This window comes from Lycorma delicatula, chromosome 1 (genome assembly GCF_047948215.1).
Source record: "Lycorma delicatula isolate Av1 chromosome 1, ASM4794821v1, whole genome shotgun sequence".
In the NCBI taxonomy this organism is placed as follows: domain Eukaryota; kingdom Metazoa; phylum Arthropoda; class Insecta; order Hemiptera; family Fulgoridae; genus Lycorma; species Lycorma delicatula.
The window spans coordinates 93,954,594-93,977,996 of record NC_134455.1 but is presented as its reverse complement, the minus strand read 5'-3'; positions in this window follow the sequence as shown (position 1 = coordinate 93,977,996).

The window sequence follows — 23,403 nt, the reverse complement described above, 5'->3', positions numbered from 1 at the left end:
CAAAAGTCTAAAAAAGCAGTCAAAAGAATTAATATTGATTGATTTTTATTGCATCAGACTACTCTTGCTGTTCTATTAGACTGTTACTCTTCTGTAACAGCATAGCACTTCGACTAAGAAAAAGAGTATACATTGTTACCATTTTTAATAAATTACTAACCCGCTTTAAAGATCTTTATACCAGTCTACTAGAGGTTAGTGTAAATGATTCTTTTCAACAAAATATTTCTTTGCTGATCAGTTTCTAGACAATATTATTTAAAATTTAAAGTAAATGACTGAAATTTTCTCATAATTATTCAATGTGCCCAAATGGTATGTTTTTAAATGATATCAGATAAGATCTATAAAATAGTTTTATTTCATACTGATGTTTTTTATTTATCTTCAGATTCCTTGCTCTTTTAAAATTATACATTTATTATCTTTATGTATTAATATGAACTTAAATCACTTTTTTTTAGTTTTGTATTTTGTAACACTGTTTTGCTAAATGTTCTTCCTTTGATTCTTTCAGGAAAATAGTTAGTAATTTCTTTTTTATAAATACATACAAAATTTATACAGAAAGATTGGGTCTGCATAAGTTCTTGCAAGATGATTTCTAAAACATCTTATAAGCGCCCACAAAACAAGAAAAGTGGGACCAACATTGACTTTCCTTCAACAATCAAAATCAGAGGAATTAAATTTCTTAACAATATTGCTCCTGGGTATGAGAAATGCATTCAATACAACAGTATTGAGATAAAAGAATAGTCTAATTGTAGGATGTAATTGCCTGGATGTAAAAGCCCAAAATTCAAACATATCAATTTGAACAAAATATAAATGCTCTACTGCATTTTCAAACTATAAAGGAATTCTGTTTTCAGAATTTATGTAACCTAATACGTCAACTACCGCTGACGATTATTGTAAAATGTTAACAAAGCTTAGAAGAGTGATTCAGAATTAATGGTGAGTAATGTTAACAAGGAAATAGTTTGTGGCATGATAGTGCACAACCTCACAACGCCACAGGCATTAAGGATGTACTAAAGAAGTATAGCAGATTTACCAGCCCTGATTTGGCAAAAGCTCATTTTAATGTGTTCATAAAATTTAAGAATTAGCAAACTATTTAACAGTTCAAAAATTTATATTTTTATATTTATTGTTAGACCTGAGGTTAAATTATAAACAGCTGTCGTGTATTATTGAGTGACAAACCACTATGGTAGCTGATAACCTGAACAAAATCTCACTCAAAAAACAACATAGCCATTCTCAAAATTAATAACATCTCATCCCAAGCTTATCAAAGAGCATTTAGGAGGAGTGAAGTGCATTCTTTACTGATATTTCCTTCACCCAATGCCTTCTTCTGTGTACAAAGGATATATTAGAGCAAAGCATATTAGTATAACTGGTTCACAAAAAAGTATGCAGATGAGATCATTGATCTCAGAGCCTACTAATCGGCCTTGATATCTCTTGTACCTCAGATGTTTTACACAGATATTGCCAAAAGAAAAACTGGGACAGCCTTTGTATAAATATTAGATAAATGTGAATTATTTACTGATTGAATAAAATATTTGTCTGTTTACATGTTTAAAAAATATGTTACAGTTATACATTGCTGATCGTATCAGTGAGGCAATAAAGGAAATATTACATTACTCCAAATATTCAAGTTTTAATCAGTTTTGATTAATTTTGTAAAGTATTCTGAAAATTTTTAGATATCTTCTAAAGCTTTGTTGACTTAGATCCTTAGGCATCCTGACACCGTAAAGAAGACACTCACCATGACTGCCACCATGACTGCCGTGCCATCCCCTCCATACATAGCCCTTATGGGCTTTACCTGAGGTCATCTTTAAAACCTCGGCAAAAGGCATCTCTCAGTCTTATTCTTGCCTCAGTCAGGATGCTACCAATGCGAATGCCATATGCGACATTCACATCGGTGTTACTACTATATATAAAAAAAAAATAATAAAAACAAAACGCATCTTACATTAGTCAAACAAAATAAGGAAAGGAACTGAAATCCACTACCTACCCAAAGTTAATAGAAATGTGTTCAACATGCAATTACTATAAAACAAATCGACAATAAAAACTTAGCAACTACAAAACAAACAATAGAATGCAGAAAAGCTGAGGCGGCACCCTAAATGCCCTCAGCAATCCGTTTTTTGCCAAATAGTGTATGAAGTTGTCAACTATTATCCATTCGGGTTCGTTTCGCCAATTGACACGGAAATCCTACGCCGACCCAAAAATATTGACCTGACAGATAGTCTCTGTGCGTATCAACTCATATGTGCAGAACATGATGTACATCCTCCAATTCCTGAGTCCTCCAGGCCAAATCTCTGTGGCCTGTCCCAGAAAGTGCCATGCCCAGAGACATATTTATTCAGGTGTACCCCTGCAAACTAACGACATCAGGAAAGAGAACATGCATATAACGTTCACCCTCTGCTGCATCCCATCTTGCCTGCCACAAAGTATTACCATGTTGTTCAATTTCCTGAACTTTGTCAGAAGTTAATTCACCTAACTTATTGCCGACATACACTGTTGCTCTCTGACACAATCAAGTCTATTGGTTTCACGCCCGCAGTCACCAAGATCACCACCTGTGAAATAGTACTGTAGCCACCCGCTGCCGTTAAAGTTATAAGGCGTTGAGCCCTCAACAATATTTTCTGACTGCTTATATAGTGTAGGTGTCTGTAGCTTGGTATATGCCTAATAACAGAATGTTGCCCCAAGTAGTAAGTTTTTTGTTTACACTGAGGTGCTCTTAGTGTTCAAATGTAACGCTTTGACCTGATCTCAAAAGGTATCTGTTCCCTTAATGGAGAGAAAGCATTAATCCTCTACATCCTGCTTCAACCTTTAAGCCCAATTTAGTGTCTCATATCCTGGGGAAGGGGTTTCAAGTTGTAGGAGAAGGGGAAGCTCAAACCTGTACTATTTTTATCTAATTACCCCATAAACTGAATTTAACACATAACTATGTCAACGTTGGCTTATGTAAAAGACCCTTTACAATCCTAGTTTTATGACTTTCAGCTGCAATTATTTCAAGATGCAATTATTGTAACAATAATTGCACTGCTATATTTATTTTTACGATATTAAGATAACCAAAGTTTTTTACCAAAAATTTAAGTAAGCAACCATAATTACTATAAAATGATATTCACTTCATATTATGTAATACTATTGGAAAAAATCACCTATCAATTACATCAAAAATCAGTATCAAGTAACCAGACATATAAACGAATAATTTACCTTGTCAAATAAATGTAAATTATTTATTACAACAAAAAAAAATCAATTCTGAGCTATAAAAGACAGATATGAGCAACATGATAAAAAGTACTGAAGGTAAGATTCTTTATTATGTAATTCTTTATTTTTCCTTATGTTATTCTTCATTATGTAACACTTTTCTTTTTGTAATTTGAAAAAAAAAATGTAAATTACAGATTCAAAATAACTATACTATATTGAATTAGACAAATAAACATTGATGCAATTTCTTGATTGTAAAGCAAGAGAGTAAACTATAACTTATAACTAATTGACTTAGGTTACTTAGTTTAATTTTGTTTACTTTTAATGGTAAATTTTTAAAAGTAACTAGCAAGAAGCAAGTGCAACTCTGCAGTTAGATTAATAAATAATCCTTTTACAATAATTAAAAAAAAAATTAAATTACATTTCATAATAGTTGAATTTGATATTCATAATCACAGAGTATAAAAGATAGCTCAATTCATCTATAAAAACATTTCTTTTTATATTTGAATGTCGCTGTTTAATCTTAAGAATAGCTTAGTTATCTCACAGGTTAGAAAAATGATTAGCATTGACAAAAATAAGATGTTAACAGCTGTTTTGAGATCATGCATAAGCCTAGTCAGAATTTCATGAAAATTGTATTGCTTTAGGTCTACATGGATGCCCATGTATGAGGATGCCGATAAAGAAATATTTTTTTTTAAATTAAAAACATATATATTAGGAATGTAAATATTTTTCAGATGTTCCTCCTTCAAAGGACTCTTCTGCTTTGTACCATTTCCTCCATTATTTTGATGATAGGATTTTTTTTCTGTAATTCTGTTTTGTGGAATAATTTATAAGTTCATTATGTGAATTCTAATCTCTTATAATTGAATTGAAAATAATAATAGTCTTTTGAGGTTGCTGGTTAGTTTTAGTTAAATTTCAGTTTTTAAAATTAGAAAAAAACATTAGGAGCAAATTCAACAGATCCACAGTTCAACCAAACTGTGGTAAACAGTTATCACATAATTGGTTAAATTAATTTCTGGTCCAATCTTCTAGATACTCCTTTAACTTTCCTTTCTTTTTCCTGTTTAGCCTCCAGTAACTACCATTTTAGAAAATTCTTCAGAGGATGATATGTATGAGTGTAAATGAAGTGTAGTCTTGTACATTCTCAGTTCGACCATTCCTGAGATGTGTGGTTAATTGAAACCCAACCACCAAAGAACACCGGTATCCATGATCTAGTATTCAAATCCGTGTAAAAATAACTGGCTTTAGATACTCCTTTTACTGCCTCTCTCAAACATTACTTTGCAGTCAAATAAAATTCTCTTGAGTGTTACATACCCCTGAACTCTTGATAATAAGACACTCTGTAAGTGTGTAAAGTACCATAACCAGATAGTTGTATACAACTTGACACGAGACATTCTGTTGCTCCCAAAATTTTATTACTGTGTAATAACTACTGAAACATAGCTAAGCCTACAAAATTCATCCCTAAAAGTTACATCTTTACATTGTACATTACAGAAGCTGGCTGTACACATTTAGTTTAAGAAAAAAACTACAATTAGTCCTATTAATCTAAGTTTTTTCCTCCTCTATGAATCATGAGACCTTGCCGTTGGTGAGGGGGCTTGAGTGCTCAGGGATACAGAGTAGCTGGACCGAAGGTGCAACCATATCGGAGAGGTATCTGTTGAGAGCCAGACTAAGGAATGATTCCTGAAAGAGGGCAGCAGCTCTTTCAGTAGTTGTTAGGGGCGTGAGTCAGGACGACTTAAACGGCCGTATCAACATCACTCAGTCCTCTGAGTACTGCGCAGCTGAAAGCAATGGAAAACTACAGCTGCTTTTTTTTCCAAGAAAATGTGGCTCTGCATTTTCACATATACAATAATGGAGGCGCCTTCCTTGGTAAAATATTCCGGAGGTAAAATAGTCCCCCGTTCGGATCTCCGGGTGGGGACTACTAAGGAAGGGGTCACCAAAAAATTAAAAAATAACATTCTACGAGTCGGAGCGTGGAATGTTAGAAGCTTAAAAAAGGTTGGTAGGCTAGAGAATTTAAAAAGGGAAATGGATAGGGTAAACGTGGATATAGTAGGAATTAGTGAGGTTCGGTGGGAAGAGGAAGGCGACTTTTGGTCGGGTGACTTTAGAGTAATTAACTCAGCGTCAAATAATGGGCAGGCAGGAGTAGGTTTCGTGATGAACAAGAAAATAGGGAGGAGAGTAGAGTATTTCAAGACGCATAGCGATAGAGTCATTGTAATAAGGATAAATTCAAAACCTAAACCGACAACGATTGTTAACGTCTATATGCCTACAAGCGCCCATGATGATGATGAGGTAGAATGTGTATACGAAGAGATTGATGAAGCAATTAAACACGTAAAAGGAGATGAAAACTTAATAATAGTTGGAGATTGGAATGCAAGCATTGGAAAAGGCAAGGAAGGAAATATAGTGGGTGAATACGGGCTGGGCAAAAGGAATGAAAGAGGGGACCGACTTATAGAGTTTTGCACGAAGTATAATTTAGTAATTGCCAACACCCAATTTAAAAATCATAATAGAAGAATATACACTTGGAAAAAGCCAGGCGATACTGGAAGGTATCAGATAGATTATATCATGGTTAAGCAAAGATTTAGAAATCAACTCTTGGACTGCAAAACTTACCCTGGAGCAGACATTGATAGCGACCATAATTTGGTGATAATGAAATGTAGATTGGGGTTTAAAAACCTGAAGAAAAGGTGTCAGATGAATCGGTGGAATTTAGAGAAGCTTGAGGAAGAGGAGGTAAAGAAGATTTTTGAGGAGGACATCGCTAGAGGTCTGAGTAAAAAAGATAAGATAGAAAATGTAGAAGAAGAATGGGAGAATGTTAAAAAAGAAATTCTTAAATCAGCAGAAGCGAACTTAGGCGGAATAAAGAGAACTGGTAGAAAACCTTGGGTTTCAGACGATATATTGCAGCTGATGGATGAACGTAGAAAATATAAGAATGCTAGTGATGAAGAAAGTAAAAGGAACTATCGGCAATTAAGAAATGCTATAAACAGGAAGTGCAAACTGGCGAAAGAAGAGTGGATTAAAGAAAAGTGTTCAGAAGTGGAAAGAGAAATGAACATTGGTAAAATAGACGGAGCATACAGGAAAGTTAAGGAAAATTTTGGGGTACATAAATTAAAATCTAATAATGTGTTAAACAAAGATGGTACACCTATATATAATACGAAAGGTAAAGTCGATAGATGGGTGGAATATATTGAAGAGTTATACGGAGGAAATGAATTAGAAAATGGTTTTATAGAGGAAGAAGAGGAAGTTGAGGAGGATGAAATGGGAGAAACAATACTGAGATCTGAATTTAAGAGAGCATTAAAAGATTTAAATGGCAGGAAGGCTCCTGGAATAGACGGAATACCTGTAGAATTACTGCGCAGTGCAGGGGAGGAGGCGATTGATAGATTATACAAACTGGTGTGTAATATTTATGAAAAAGGGGAATTTCCGTCAGACTTCAAAAAAAGTGTTATAGTAATGATACCAAAGAAATCAGGGGCAGATAAATGTGAAGAATACAGAACAATTAGTTTAACTAGTCATGCATCAAAAATCTTAACTAGAATTCTATACAGAAGAATTGAGAGGAGAGTGGAGGAAGTGTTAGGAGAAGACCAATTTGGTTTCAGGAAATGTATAGGGACACGGGAAGCAATTTTAGGCCTCAGATTAATAGTAGAAGGAAGATTACAGAAAAACAAACCAACATACTTGGCGTTTATAGACCTAGAAAAGGCATTCGATAACGTAGACTGGAATAAAATGTTCAGCATTTTAAAAAAATTAGGGTTCAAATACAGAGATAGAAGAACAATTGCTAACATGTACAGGAACCAAACAGCAACAGTAGCAATTGAAGAACATAAGAAAGAAGCCATAATAAGAAAGGGAGTCCGACAAGGATGTTCTCTATCTCCGTTACTTTTTAATCTTTACATGGAACTAGCAGTTAATGATGTTAAAGAACAATTTAGATTCGGAGTAACAGTACAAGGTGAAAAGATAAAGATGCTACGATTTGCTGATGATATAGTAATTCTAGCCGAGAATAAAAAGGATTTAGAAGAAACAATGAACGGCATAGATGAAGTCCTACGCAAGAACTATCGCATGAAAATAAACAAGAACAAAACAAAAGTAATGAAATGTAGTAGAAATAACAAAGATGGACCACTGAATGTGAAAATAGGAGGAGAAAAGATTATGGAGGTAGAAGAATTTTGTTATTTGGGAAGTAGAATTACTAAAGATGGACGAAGCAGGAGCGATATAAAATGCCGAATAGCACAAGCTAAACGAGCCTTCAGTAAGAAATATAAGTTGTTTACATCAAAAATTAATTTAAATGTCAGGAAAAGATTTTTGAAAGTGTATGTTTGGAGTGTCGCTTTATATGGAAGTGAAACTTGGACAATCGGAGTATCTGAGAAGAAAAGGTTAGAAGCTTTTGAAATGTGGTGCTATAGGAGAATGTTAAAAATCAGGTGGGTGGATAAAGTGACAAATGAGGAGGTATTGCGGCAAATAGATGAAGAAAGAAGCATTTGGAAAAATATAGTTAAAAGAAGAGACAGACTTATAGGCCACATACTAAGGCATCCTGGAATAGTCGCTTTAATTTTGGAAGGACAGGTAGAAGGGAAAAATTGTGTAGGCAGGCCACGTTTGGAATATGTAAAACAAATTGTTAGGGATGTAGGATGTAGAGGGTATACTGAAATGAAACGACTAGCACTAGATAGGGAATCTTGGAGGGCTGCATCAAACCAGTCAAGTGACTGAAGACAAAAAAAAAAAAAAATCTAAGTTTTTATTTCCAAATTTTAATTTTTCATGATTTTTATTATGCCTAATTAGAAACAAACTCCTGATAACTATTAAATACTTTTTATTAATGAAAGGTTTCCAATGGATAAAACCCTTCCTGCATCTCAAGCACCATCAGTCTCTATCCAAACAGTCATCACCCTTTAGCTGTCTTACTAGCATACAGTTTCTATCTCTTGATGGCATATTTTTTTTGACCTTTCATTGCCAACAACTTGATGGACAATGTTGGAAAATCTTTTCAGCATCTACTACCATCCATCTTCTCTACTGGGCAATACCATTCCAGCTGTTTCCTTTAAATTCTCTACACGTTTGTTTCATTCTTCATTAAATTTCCTCTTTTCTGACCCTAACAGCCTGGATGCTCTGGAAGCACAATTTAAGTTATCCTTTGTTCATGAATATGAAACCAAAATAATCTCATTGTTCCATACACCTTACATCTTTATTCCCCAGTTTACGATTTTCCAGTGAAAATTGTTTATAACATAAAATAAAATTTATCATGCACATATCCTTCTTCAATACTGAGTCCGTTTTGCAAAAAAAAATCATAATGAACACTGAAATATTTTATATCTGAAAATAGGTTTCTATTTTAATAATATATATTTTATATATGTTTTGTATTGTTAAATATGAACTGATGTAGGTTTAAAAAAAAAATAGAATGAATAATGAATAATTCTAAATATTGAATTATCTTAATGTGAGTATCAGTCATGGACATATTAATTTCTCATGAACTTTTTTTTATGCATATAATACACAGACTATTTTTATTATTGCTTGTTTTAGAAAAACAGAAGACTGATGAAGCTGATTTAAAAACTGAAGAAGAAATTAATGGCGTACCCCTTCCAAAATCAAAAGGTACTCATACATTAGTTCCAGTGTCCACTCCAGATAAAATACTAGAAACAACAAAACCTTCAATACCTACCTCCTCTTCAGAAAGCATAACAATGTATAAAGAACCTGGAAAAGAAACATCACCCTCAGCAGAACTGCCATCACAACCAGTAGACGAAACAAAGCCATCATCATACAAAGACCAACTTTCTCCAGAAGTGGTCAACAAACCTGAATTAACCACTCCAATCTTCAGAGAAACTGAACAGCTTCCAACAGGAGTAGATTTTACTCCAACCAGTACTACATTTACAGTACCTCCGCCTAAAAGAAAACCTTATTGTACATGCAGATTTACTTCTACTCGAAAAAACAAACCTCCTGAACTAAATCCTGAAATCAAAATCTCAGAGGTACCTAAAACACCATCACCAACAAATCTAGTACATTCTCAAAAACCATCAGATAAGAATACACCACAAACTTCAAATTCAGAAAATAACAATTCTAAAATACCATGTATAACACCTACAATACTACCTCTGAAATCATCACATGAAATACCTCAAACCACTCAATCAAGTAGTGAAATTGAAATTTCAAACATAATGACTAACTCAACATCACCATTAGAACCAGAAAAAGAAGGAATATCACCGCAAAAATCTGATGATGCAAAAAGAAGATCAATTTTGAAAAGTCAATCTCCTCCAAGAACATCACTGACTCTTACATTACCACCAGAAACACCGGAAAAGGTAAAACTGTCAAATTCAAAAACAGATCTTCCTTTAATAACATCCAACACTAAAGTAATAAAAGAAGGCATGCCAGAAGAGATAAGAAAGAGCTCACTAGATTCAAAAATTGAATCCACTACTGACATAACCAAACCACCCCCAAATTCTATTTCAGAGACCATACTCCAGTCAGATATGTTATCTGACAAAGACAAATCACCAATACAAAAATCACCAAGTATCAGTTCACATGAGACTTTATCAAAAACATCAGTTCCTTCACTATTGATTAAAATAAAAGTAAAAGCAGCATCAAAAACGTCTACACTACCAGGAACAAAAGAAAACATAAAAAAGCAACCATCAAATATTCCTTCAATACTATCTGAAACTACTGTAACATCAGATGTTATACCAGAAAAATTAATAAAAAGCTCACTAGATTCAAAAACTGAATCTCCTATTGATACATCCAAAGCATCTACAAATTTTGTTTCAGAGACGACACTTCCATCAGAAACATTGTCTTCCAAAGATGAATTCCCAACACAAAAAACACCAAGTACCACTTCACGTGAGACTTTATCAAGAACATCAAATCCAGCAATGTTGATTAAAATAATGGTAGAGTCAACATCACAAATCTCTACACTACCAAGAACAATAGAAAATATAAAAAAGCAACCATCAAATATTCCTTTACCACCAACTGAAACTAATGCAACACCAGATTTTATGCCAGTAAAGGTAAGAAACAGCTCACTTGATTCAAAAACCGAATTTCCTATTGATGCATCCAATACCCCTTCAAATTCTGTTTCAGAGACCACATTCCCATCAGAAACATTATCTGACAAAGATGAATTACCAGCACAACAATTACAAAGTTCCACTTCACATGTGAGTTTATTAAAAACATCAATTCCAGCACTGTGGATTAAAATACTAATAAGATCAGCATCAGAAATCTCTACATTACCAGCAACACAAGAAGATAAAAAAAAGCAACCATCAGATTTTCCTTTAATATCATCCGAAACTACTGCAACACCAGATGTAACACCAGTAAAGGAAAGAAAGAACTCACTAGATTCACTACAAACTCCTATTGATGTATTCAAAGCACCTTCATACTCTGTTTCAGAGACCATACTCACATCAGAAATATTATCTGACGAAGATGAATCATCACCACAAAGATCCCAAATTACTATTTCATATGAGACTTTATCAAGAACATCAGTTCCAGTACTGTTGATTAAAATAGTAGTAAAATCAACATCAGAAATCTCTATACTACCAGGAACAGTAGAAAATGAAAAAAATCAACCATTAAATATTCCTTTAATACTCTCCAAAAATACTGCAATGCAAGATATAATATCAGTAAAATTAAGAAAGAGCTTGCTAGATTCAAAAACTGAATCTCCTATTTATATATCCAAAGCAATTTCAAATTCTGTTTCAGAGACCACACTCCCATCAGAAATATTATCGCCCAATGATGAATCACCAGCGCAAAAGTCACCAAGTACCTCTTCGTATGAGACTTTATCAAGAAAATCAAGTCAAGCAATAATGATTAAAATAGTGGTAAAATCAGCATCAGAAATCTCTATAATACCAGAAACACTAGAAAAGATAATAAAACAACCATCAAATAATATTTCTTTAATACCATCTGAAACTACTATAATATCAGATGTTATACCAGGAAAGTTAATAAAAAGCTCACTATATTCAAGAACCGAATCTCCTATTTATATATCCAAAGCACCTTTGGACTTTGTTTCAGAGACAGTACTCCTAACAGAAACATTGTCTGTCAAAGATGGATTAACAACACAAAAATCACAAAGCATCACTTCTTTTGACACTTCATCAATTCCAGCAGTATTAATTAAAGTATTAATAAAATCAACAGTACCTTCCACATCTTCATTACAGGAACCACAGACATCTGTATCGTTAACTAAAATTGAAAGATTTCCAAGTACACCTGTGGCACCTGCAATAATTTCTCCTGCAATATCATCACCAATTAAAGAAACTATTACACCATACAATGAGAAAACCATTCCTCCATCACCAATAACAACACCTGTACGTTTTCCTTCGTCATCAGTACAAGGCATAACTACCTTATTTACTAGAAGTGATGCTTCAACAAAACCTTCAACCCTTCATATATCTTCTCCACTTACAATCGAGGAAATTACTCCCACCAAATCAAACAATTACAATGAAGCTTCTCCAAAATCACTAATTACACCCTTAACATCTCCTTCATCATTAACAGAACAGAATATAAAAATATCTTCCAAGGGGGATAATTCATCACAGGTACCTTCTTCAGAAATAAAACAATCACCTACTAAATCATATCATAAATATTCACTATTCTCAACCACTCCTTCCACACCTGTTGTACATGAAACTCCATTAATTACAGCTGAATCTTCCACTAGAATATCTGTAACACCAGCTTCTGAGACAGTATCAGTTAAAGAAATGCATCTTGTTTCTACTTCACCCAGTGAAACAGCACAAGAAATAACATTTAAAAGTTGTGCTTCCAATGAAACATATGTCATACCAGTTGTACCATCTAATACATCACATGAGCAAGAAATACTAACAACAATCACTAAAAGTCAGCTTTCATTAATAAAAATTGTTTCACCTGTTAAATCATCTTCAGTGAAAGATGTCCAACCCACAATAACATACAACACAGGTGATACTTCTTCAGAAATCCCTACAGCACTTGAAAAATCACCTCTGATTACAGCATCACTGCAGGAAAGTAAACCTTCACCAAGCTCATCAATTACAACTGACTTAGTAAGAAGTTCTTCAGTTAAGGAAACCCAACTTGTTCCACATGGTAATGGTGATGAATCAATAGCAGCAGTAGTAATCACTGAAATATCTTCTTTTTCACTACAAGTTCAAGAAAAATCATCCATTAAATTAGATAAAGAAAGTTTTCAGAAAGCATTAGATGAAAGTCAATCTTCATCAGGCATGTCTGATATAGCTGTTACTCCATTTGCATTGGTTTTCTTAGAAGATGGGACCATAGCAAAAGACACAAAAAGTGATGAGTCTTCAGAACACTTTGTAACTGATAAAATACCTACTTCTTCAGAGACAACAAAAGAAATACTCATTACATTAAGTACAATGAATACACCAAAAATTTTATTATCTGCTTCTTCACAAGAAACAGATGTTGCAATAATAACTCCCCCAGTATTGTCATCAGTGAATCTTTATACAGCCACTAAAGTGACCAGTAACATTGAAATTCCCATTAATACTGGAATCTCTAGTAACATTGAAATCTCGAGTAACATTGAAATCTCCAGTAACATTGAAATCCCCAGTAACATTGAAATCTCCAGTAACATTGAATTCTCCATAGATAAACCTCTCAAACAAGAAATATTTTCTTCTTCAGAGTTATTTGTTTCAACATCACCAGAAAAGGATATACCACCTACATTACTGTCCAATATTCTTGCAGGAGTATCAGTAATAAAACTGCCCATAGAAATTCAGTCTTCATTAGGTATATCTATTACACCTTTTACATCTCAAGAAGCAAACCCACCTGCTTCAAAACAGAGTAACACTGAAGAATCCTCAGTGTTTATAATTGGTTCATTTCAATCAATGCAAGAAAAGCAATCCACCACATCGCTTGCTGAAGATCAATTGAAAACATCAAGTGTTTTACTTCCTAATGAAAGTCAAGATTCACAAAGGACTTCTGGTACAGCTGAAATGCCCTACGAATCATTTCCATTGGAGAAGGAGAGTATACCAGCTGTAACATTCACCAGTGATATTTCTACAGATTTATTTCAATCCGTGCAAGAAATGCCATCCACCACATCGCTTGCTGAAGATCAGTTGAAAACATCAAGTTCTATACTTCCTAATGAAAGTCAAGCTTCACCAAGTATTTCTGGTGTTACTGAAATACCTTATGCATTAATTTCCCTGGAGAAGAAGATCCTACCAGCTAAAGCATTCACCAGTGTTATACCTTCAGATTCATTTCAATCAGTGCAAGAAAAGCCATCCACTACATCACATGGCGATGATCAATTGAAAACCTCAAGTGATATACTTCCTAATGAAAGTCAAACTTCACCAAGGACTTACGATGTAGCTGAAATACCTTATGGACTGATTTCTCTGGAGAAGGAGATCCTACCAGCTACAACATTCACCAGTGATATAACTAAAGAATATTCTATTATTAATACAATTTCACCTTCTAAATCACTAATACAGGAAAAACCATTTTTTACACCATCCTCCCAGAATACAGAAAGCAGCACATATTTTGCTCCTAGCCAATCTTCTCCATCATTTACATCTATTCAACCTACTTCATCTTCATTATCTATTGCTTCACAAGAAACATATGTTACACCTTCAATATCTCCTCCAGTATATGAAATATCCACAGATAAGCCTGTCAAACTAGAAATATTTTCTTCTTCACAGTTATCTCTTTCAACATCAACACGAAAGGATATAGCACCTTCAGCCATTGGATCAGGAGCTTCTTCTTCAGTATTGGAACTCTTTACATCTGTTATTTCTTCGACTAAAAGTACTGCTTCCATAGACATACCAATGTCATCTGAAATATCTTCTTCTTCTTTAGCAACATCAGATAATACTAATACACCGACTACTGATGTTTCTTCCCCTACATTACCAGTGCAGGTAGCAGATATATTTGTTTTACCTAATGAAAGAGAGCAGGGCAAAGCTAGTAAGTCACTGGTCACTGATAGTGAATCTTCAGTAATAACATCTGTTACTCCTGCAGTACATTATCCTTCTGTGAAAGATGAAACATATAATCAATCTCTGATTACAACATACGGGAAAATTGATGATTCCCATACACCAGCTACAAAACCTGTAGCATCTTTACAGTTGCCCTCATCGGTAGAGGAATTATATGAAGCAACTAATAGGACATCAGCAGCAAAAGATTCTTCTGAATTGCTTTCATCTTTAAATGATTCACAAACACCTAAAATACCTATGACTACCGGAGTACATCATGTCCTAACCTCTGCATTTGTTTCATCAGAACATGATATATCAATTACAACCATTGAAAATGAATCATCTTCTGGGCCTTCAGGAATCCCACATGCTTTATTGCCAACTAATTCAAATAAAACAACAGAAATTATTGTGCCAGTATCAAAAATATCAACTAAATCTTGTGCATTACATGATAATGCAAAAGAACATTCAACACCATCCAGTGAATCAAAAAAAAAAAAAATTGGTACTGTAGCAAACATATTGAATGAACCACCTGAAAAATCTTCTGTACAAACTCATAGAAAAAAAGAATCTTCGATTAGAAAACCTCTTTCTCCTCTTCCATCCCCTCCTCATCAAACCTCTCGATTTGCTTCATCAGCACAACAACTATCATCAAAGGTGACATCCACTAAAAATGAATCATATTCTGCATCCCCACATGTTACATTTCTAAATAATGGAGGTAAAGTAACAGAAATTATTGCAAAACCTTCAAAAATATCAACAAAATCTTGTACATCAAATAATACCGAAGGATTATCAACGTCTACTAAATCCCCAAAAAAAATGAATTTAGCAAACAGATTGAATGCATCATCTGAAACATCTTCTAACCCATCTCAAACTAAAGAAACCATTAGGAAACCTCTGTCTCCTGTTCCATCCTCTACTTGTGCATCCCGAGCAGCAGAAATTTTGGAATTTTATACATTGTTTCAAAATATTCTTTTTGATTCTGCAAAACCTTACACAGAGGAAAGGAATTGTGTTCCTGGAATATCTTCTTTACCTCATCCTTCAGTATTGAACATGTATCCTAGTACTCCCTCAAAAAACTCAAAAACATCTAGTAAACTTTCATCATCTTCAGCATATGAGTCGACATCAGGTCCTTTTTTTTCTTCATCTTCCAACACTTCTGACAGTAGATTGCCAGAATTTCCTTCTACAGCAAAAAAAACGTTTCTTGTTTCTTCAAAACCCAAATTTACTAGAACTTACACAAGATCATCATATGCAAAAAAATCCTATTTATATAATTATCAACAAAAATCTTCAATGGGAGGCAAATCAACTTCTTATAAATACCGAGAATCATCAACACATGGAAGCACTGATTCATCTGAATCAGACTTAACTCATACATCACATAATACTCAAAGTTCTGGGCTACAAAAGTCTAATACTTTTATAACAATAAAACCTAACCAAGCAGCCCGAAGCGCTCAACAATCAATTGGTAAAACATCTAAACCTCCCAGACCCTCTTTTTTTCCAATTATTCAAGGACCTACCTGTACACATCATATGTCTGTTACCTCACCACAAACTCGTACTCAATCATCAACTTATAAAGCCATTCCAAAATCATACAAAAATCATGCAGGACCTTCAGGTAATACCCGTCAAAGACCATCTCTTTGTTCACCATCAACTTATAAAATGAAACAGAGCAAATATCCACCACAATCAAAAAAAAAATGACTCCTCAGTAATGGAAAATCCTCGTATGCTAAAAACTTATGCTCCAAAAAACATAACTATTAACACAACATAACCACTCTAAATACATAAGATTTCAATTTTTCAGAATAACTATAAAAATCATAACTAGAGATATCTTGTGAATCACAACTGCATAATCTTCCTTCAACAATTTTTAATCTTTTATTTGATTTCTGCAACTTCCTTCAATACTTTTATGTTTTATAACAAAATGAATACTACTAGCAACATTCACATCCTCAGTACAACCATTATCTGCTTTACATATATAGAGAATTTCCTCCATATCCTAAAATTACATCAGTGATATCTTTCATATTTTCAGCTCTAAATCAGCATTCTTCTCTTTGGCCAATCATAAATCTAGGTCTAAAAAAAATAATGAAACTTTGGCAAGCATATTTGTTTAATATTTTTCAAAAATGCTCTTACATGAAACTGGCAGTCTTATCTTGAAGCGGATATACATATGTGTATGGTAATTTTTTTTATTTTTCATTAGAAAATAATTAGGTATTTAAAAGACCTAATTAAAAATTTTTAATTTTAGCTTTGTAATTTTTTTAAGGAAAATGTAGCTCCACAAAAAAATCACTCTTTATCGACTATTTTTTTTTTTTAAGACAAGTGCTGCACCAAGAATGATAATATTTATAACATATTATAAATATATTAAATGCATAATATGAGATCGGAAAAAACATTCATTTTTATGAAAAAAAATAAAATGTTATTTTCCTTACCAGACTTGAATATTTACATTTATGTAATTTAGCATGAAAGATTAGGTAAGTACATGATAGGTGAATTTGTCATAAAATATTGGTTCTGAATTTATCCAGAAGAAAAATTACTTTAAAATAAAAATTCAGATTTTGACTTGCGTAAGATAGAATTAAGAATACATAATACTGCCTGCTGTAGATAAATTATACATAGAAAACTTATAACAAAATGAAAACATAGAAGCAGAAGCCCTTTAATTCCTTTCTGTTCTCAAATAATTACATGTACATGGTCACAATCAGATAATTCACAGCCATTTTCAACACCACAATATACATTGTACTTATACATTATACATTATTATTATACATATGCTGTAAAGTTTAGTGGCTGATATTTACTAATTAATTTTTGTTCCAATCTACCCATAATTCACTGACTGGTATTAAAAAAAATTAATAAAATATAATGTGTAATGTATACATCTCACACATATTTTCTTTCATGGTTCTCGAAGTATAAATCACCTTATAGTAATATAATATAAAATGTTCAATATTCCATAGCAACATTTGTACAAAATACAACATATTACTTCTTGCAGACTCATTATTGTTACTCAAACTCATTATTTTTTGTCAAGAACTTGCAAAGTCCAAACTTACAAGATAATAAATTTGGCAATTTGGCAATAGCTTTTACATAAGTATCAAAAGACTTTTATGATACTGTTTACATGATTTGACAAGATAAAATTATGATATGTACACCTGAGAATTACATCTGCATAGCACTGTGGCAGTCAGATTCCAATGCTGGCACCATCTACATCTTACATACATCTTAAAGCAGTCCCACCTAAATATTTAATTTAATGTGTTTTGTTTTGTATTGTCCTTTGATTCAGAACTGTGTCAGTAACCTGTGAATTGTGAACTGTACAACCAAGAAAGATAAAACAATCTTCTTTGGTAGTTTATTAAGTGTTTCATTTAAAGTAGTGTGTTTATAACTATAATGATACATTAAGCTTTAATTTTTCTTTTTTTTTAAGTGTAGCAAACAAGAGCAAGAAGAGATCTCATAATTCTAAATGAAAAGTTAACGGTTTTAAAAATGTGGAATAACAAATAAGATGAAGCAGTTGTAGTTAAATTAATGATTATACAATACATCTCATTTTTCAATTGAGATAAATTTACAGAAGCTTCCATTTTGAAGAAAAATTGTTTTTTGAAAAGGAAACATCTTCACGTTTTTAAAAAGGAAATATTTTCACTTTATAAATTGAAGTCTTATTGCACTATTACTCAAAATGCTGGGAAAGGTTATTTTGATAATGAACCATAAGTTAGCAATATGACTTTTATAGATTTGCATAATGCATTATTAGTGTTTCATTACAGTTTAGAATTGGAAAAAAATCAACAGTGTTCATTTTGTTGAAAATGACACTTGTAGCCTCCTCCTTCAAAATCAGACAATCTTGGACAAATAAATATAGTATTTGAAAGCAAAAGCTAAAATTAATTTAATTAAGTGTGTAAAAGATTAACTTGAATCTAATGCAAAAAGTAGCAAAAGAACTAATTAAGAAAATTAGAAATGAAAAACTGTAATTATTCGGCATACCAGGAAACCCTTCAGCACTTCAAAACAAAATTCTTGAATCTTAATGGAAAAATCTTTGTTAGCATAGTCTCTTACCCCAGTTTATCTTAAAAAATTTAGTCTTATTATGTCTTCACTTATCACTGGATGTATTTCAACACCAGTTTACGAATGCACATGTATATGCCTTAACTAGTACTGCATCTGCTATATAGTCTCCTGCTACCCAGAATAGTGTGCTGGGATGTGTATTATGATTTACAGATAAGGTATATAAAGTGTTTATTTTATTTTAGTATTATACATCTGCAGTGTATTTAAGTTATTTCCTGAATGTAATTATAACAGTACTTCTAATATTGAGTTTGGTGAGCTATAGTTATTTTATTTACAGATTATTATTATTATTATTTATAATCACCATCACCAGCACGGTGGTGTCCAGTGGGTCAGAGAGTATGGTGTTTATTTATTTGATAATGTTAGTTAAGAACTGCCCCAGCATTTGCCTGTATGGATCAAGAGAATCGAGATAAACCTTGATCAGACTCGCAGATTATACAGTTAGTTTTAAGATTAATAATAGATTTAATCAGAGTCCACAATAATTATTTAAAAAACACATGAAACACTTTTAAGATATAAACGAAAATACTAAATTTTAAAAAACCTCAAAATTCACAATTCAGAAAGCATTAATAAAGATTATTTAAGCTCATATTTATGTGCATGTGTAACAGGATCCAGAAAACTAAGGAGTTTTTTGTATAAAATTTACATTACATACATAGTAAATGTTACAGATAGTTAACTAAGGTCATACATGATATATCCTATAGTGTATGAACATGTTTAACAAACTGGATCCTATTGTTGATCTGAATTTAAAGAATAGTAGGTTCATTAGATTGGAAGTTGTGAAGTTTCTGAATCAAAGTAAGTGAGGCGCCGCATTGTTTCTTTAATTTCTTTAATTAAAAGAAACAATGCGGCGCCTCCCATAGCTTAATTGTAGATAAGCCTATTGTTTGGGCTTGGGAGCCCAAACAATGGGCTTATCCCATAGGCTTAAATAATTAAGCCTATGGGATAAGCCTCTTCCAAAAAATATTCTGCAGCCTTGTTTACAATTACAAATTTTGCAGTTAAACTTTTATCCTTATGAGAAATTTTGACTGTAGTTTGACCCATTGATTTGACAACCAAGCTATCATAATTCTTAAACAAAGTAGTTCCTATTCATTAAAGTTTAAAATCTGATAACTTGGTTTTATAAAATGCTTTTGGAATGGCAGAATAACTTACACCTGAATTCAATTCACTAGTTTTGTTTTCACTACTGTCATATTAATTAAAATAAGATGAGTGCCATAAAAAACTTATTTCCTCACAATTCCAAGGAATTTGATTTAACCTCAATCAACACCTTAGCTTAATGTCTTGTTTTACCACATAAATTGTACTTATATTTACAGTTACTACAATCCACCACAGTGGTCCTAACCTCAACTTACCTTTTGTATTTGATCGGTTTGGTTTCATTTTTATCATTGCCTTGGATTTTGAATTATCCTTCATATCTTTGACTTTGATTTGGTGTTAATTTTTATTTTAAGTGGTGTAACTCACTTTTATTATGTAATTTTTTAGCTTCCTCTTTCTTTACTGTGTCCACTATATCTGAGAGAGATTTGGTATTCTCTTTCTTGCATACTTTTATCCTGGACTAGGACTTTTTTGAAAATTTTAATAAATGATGATTACATACTATACCACTTTTCTAATTTATTAATTAGATTTATAACTAATTCATGTTTTTCTTTCAGTAAATATTAATTATACCATGGTTTTATTGGGGTACAAAATTCATTTCCATCAGAGTATAACAAAATAAATTGCTTATGACATACTGAAAACTAGCCAGTGTGATATAAATACAAGTTTTATATGATAAATAATGTACATAGCTGGAATAAGTGACATAAACAATGACTTACATCAGTGATCCCAAACTGTGTGCCTGGCACCCCAGGGAGCCATGGCCTCTTCACAGGGGCGCCACAAAATATTGTAAAAGCTTCATAATTAATTGAACCAAGAAATTTATAATTATTAATTTATTGTAAAATAATGAAGATACACAAGTTTTATTTATTTTTATCTCTTACTTACAAGTAGTCATACTTTTACTTAGGGTAGAATGCCATGAAAAGATTTTAATAGCGCCATGAAAAATGGCGTTGCGACTCAAAAACGTTTGAGAACCACTGATTTACATCATGAAGTAAGTTTATAAAAGAAATAAAATTCTGAAACTTATTTCCTTATGTTTATTAAATTTAAGTATTAGCCATTAGTAGTAATACATTTTTTCGAAAGAGATAAAATTTAATGAAGAATTATGCTTATTTATTTATTAATGCTTTTATTATAATTCAAAGCAGTTTTGCATGGATACCTTTGTCACTTAATATTACTCTGCTAAAATCATTGTTAAGTTAGATATGTGGAATTGAATGTATTTTAAAATTGTAATATTTTCATGATTACATACTAAGTTTTATAAGTGTGGTTTTTTAATACAGTTATGACTACATTTTAAATAATAGAAAAAAACATTGTAACTGTATTTCCTTTAAAATTTTATTACTTTACAAAATAATTCTTTTCAGAGATTAATTTTCAAATAATTTGTACATTCACAAATTTAAAAAACAAAATCTTATTAAAAATATAATCAAGTTTCTTAATTTTTCAGAAGAAAAAGAAATCAAAAAAATAAGGTTTGGAGAATTTGTCTTTAGAACTAGCAGAAAAGATTAAACAATAAATTATCTGTGGACATAATTTATATCAGTGTTATGGACACCAACAAAGTCATCAGTTAATTCATATATACATGAAATTAATACAACCGCATTACTCAATCACCAGTTTTTATAGAATGTTCAACACCTCTGTTTTTTTAACTAAAAACAGTTGACAGAATTTTGCAATCCATTTTAAACTTCTCAACCTATTCTCTAAATTACCTAATACTGAAATTACCTAAGTTACTTATTCAGTAAATTACAAGCTATTTATTTCAAAATTGATGTAGGTTAGCATTTATTGCCAAATCAAGTAATAATACTTTGGAAATCTGCAGCTGTTAGAAGTAACAAAAAAATCATTAAAACTCTTCTACATTTTTTGATCAAGAACTACATCCGACAATAAATATATTTCTACAAAATATATAACTATAAATGCACATTGTAGAAATTGTACTCTAATCTGTAATTTCTCAGAAAGCCAAAAAAAAATTACTGTACTATATGAAAATGTTACAGAAGTGTATGAAAAAATCTTCTTTACAAAGTATGAGAAAGAATTAATGTGTTAAATCTACCAATACATTAAGTGAAGTTGTAAAGTTTACTATAGTGTACACCTCAAATAAATATTTATATGTCTATATTGAAATGAAGAAAATACCTAAAGGTTGCCTTGCAAGTTATAAAATTCAAGTAACACTAAAGTATGTAAAACTGAAAAAAGAAGAGATGCAGAAAAATTTTTAATCCTTGGAGATTTTACATCTGATTCCTTGGCATTTGATCTTAATGTTTCCTCTCTTGGGAAAATTCTATCCCAACCGGTGTTTTTAAATATAACTGAAGTATATTTAAAGAAGCATATTAACAGCTAAAAGGTTATAAATGAAGGAAGTGAATATATTTTTCTGTATGTTTAATAACTTTAATTCATTAATTTTTAATAATTGTTATTCTGAAAAATTCCTTGAAATATTGTTTGTATATATATATATATATATATATATATATATATAAATAAAAAAATGAAAATAATAAAGAATGTGATAAATTATTTACTGATGTGATTCCAATAATATTTTTACTTTTTTTATTTACCCAACAATGGTAAACCAAATAAGACACAATTCAAATCGCAACTCTCTAATAATATGTCTGTCTCATTTAAAAACTGAAATTCACCAACAGCAAAACCATTTACGTTAATGTGGAAGCAACAGCACCAGTCATTAAGAATGGTCGCAAAGTTGCCTGAAAACATTATTTTAGTGATTCTCGTTTAGAGAAAAAAAGAAAAACTAGATAGTATTTGATAAATAATTTGTTCACAGAGTTCTTAAAACAGGAAAGAAGTTTATTCCTATGACTACAAACATTACTCAGTGAAATGTTTGCTGTCTCATTCTTACTGTGAGAATATTGAAATCCTTCTAAAGGAGACTCACCTCAGTCCACAGGATAATGTGTCCTTTTGCAGATATGTTTGCAAAAGATGCAACTATCAAACTGACAGCAAACTGTTTGAAGGTGTGGTTATTTTCCTAAGGAAATAATATTAGCCATATGGATACAAACTTCCTTGCTGTCTCAGTAAAATACAGGCGCCTTTAAAAATTAATATCTGCAACTAAAACCTTCCTCCTAATTCTGATATGAGGATTATCTGTCTAGTCTGCTTTCCCAGATTCCTTTATCATCCCTAATAATTGGTGATTTCAATGCCCATCACTATTCATGAGGCGGTAATCATAATGTTCTCTGAGGCAATATAGTTGATCAACTGAGACAGATCTCTGCTTATTATATGATGGATCTTGCACATTTGTTATGTCATTTTCATCAGGTTCATTTTCGTC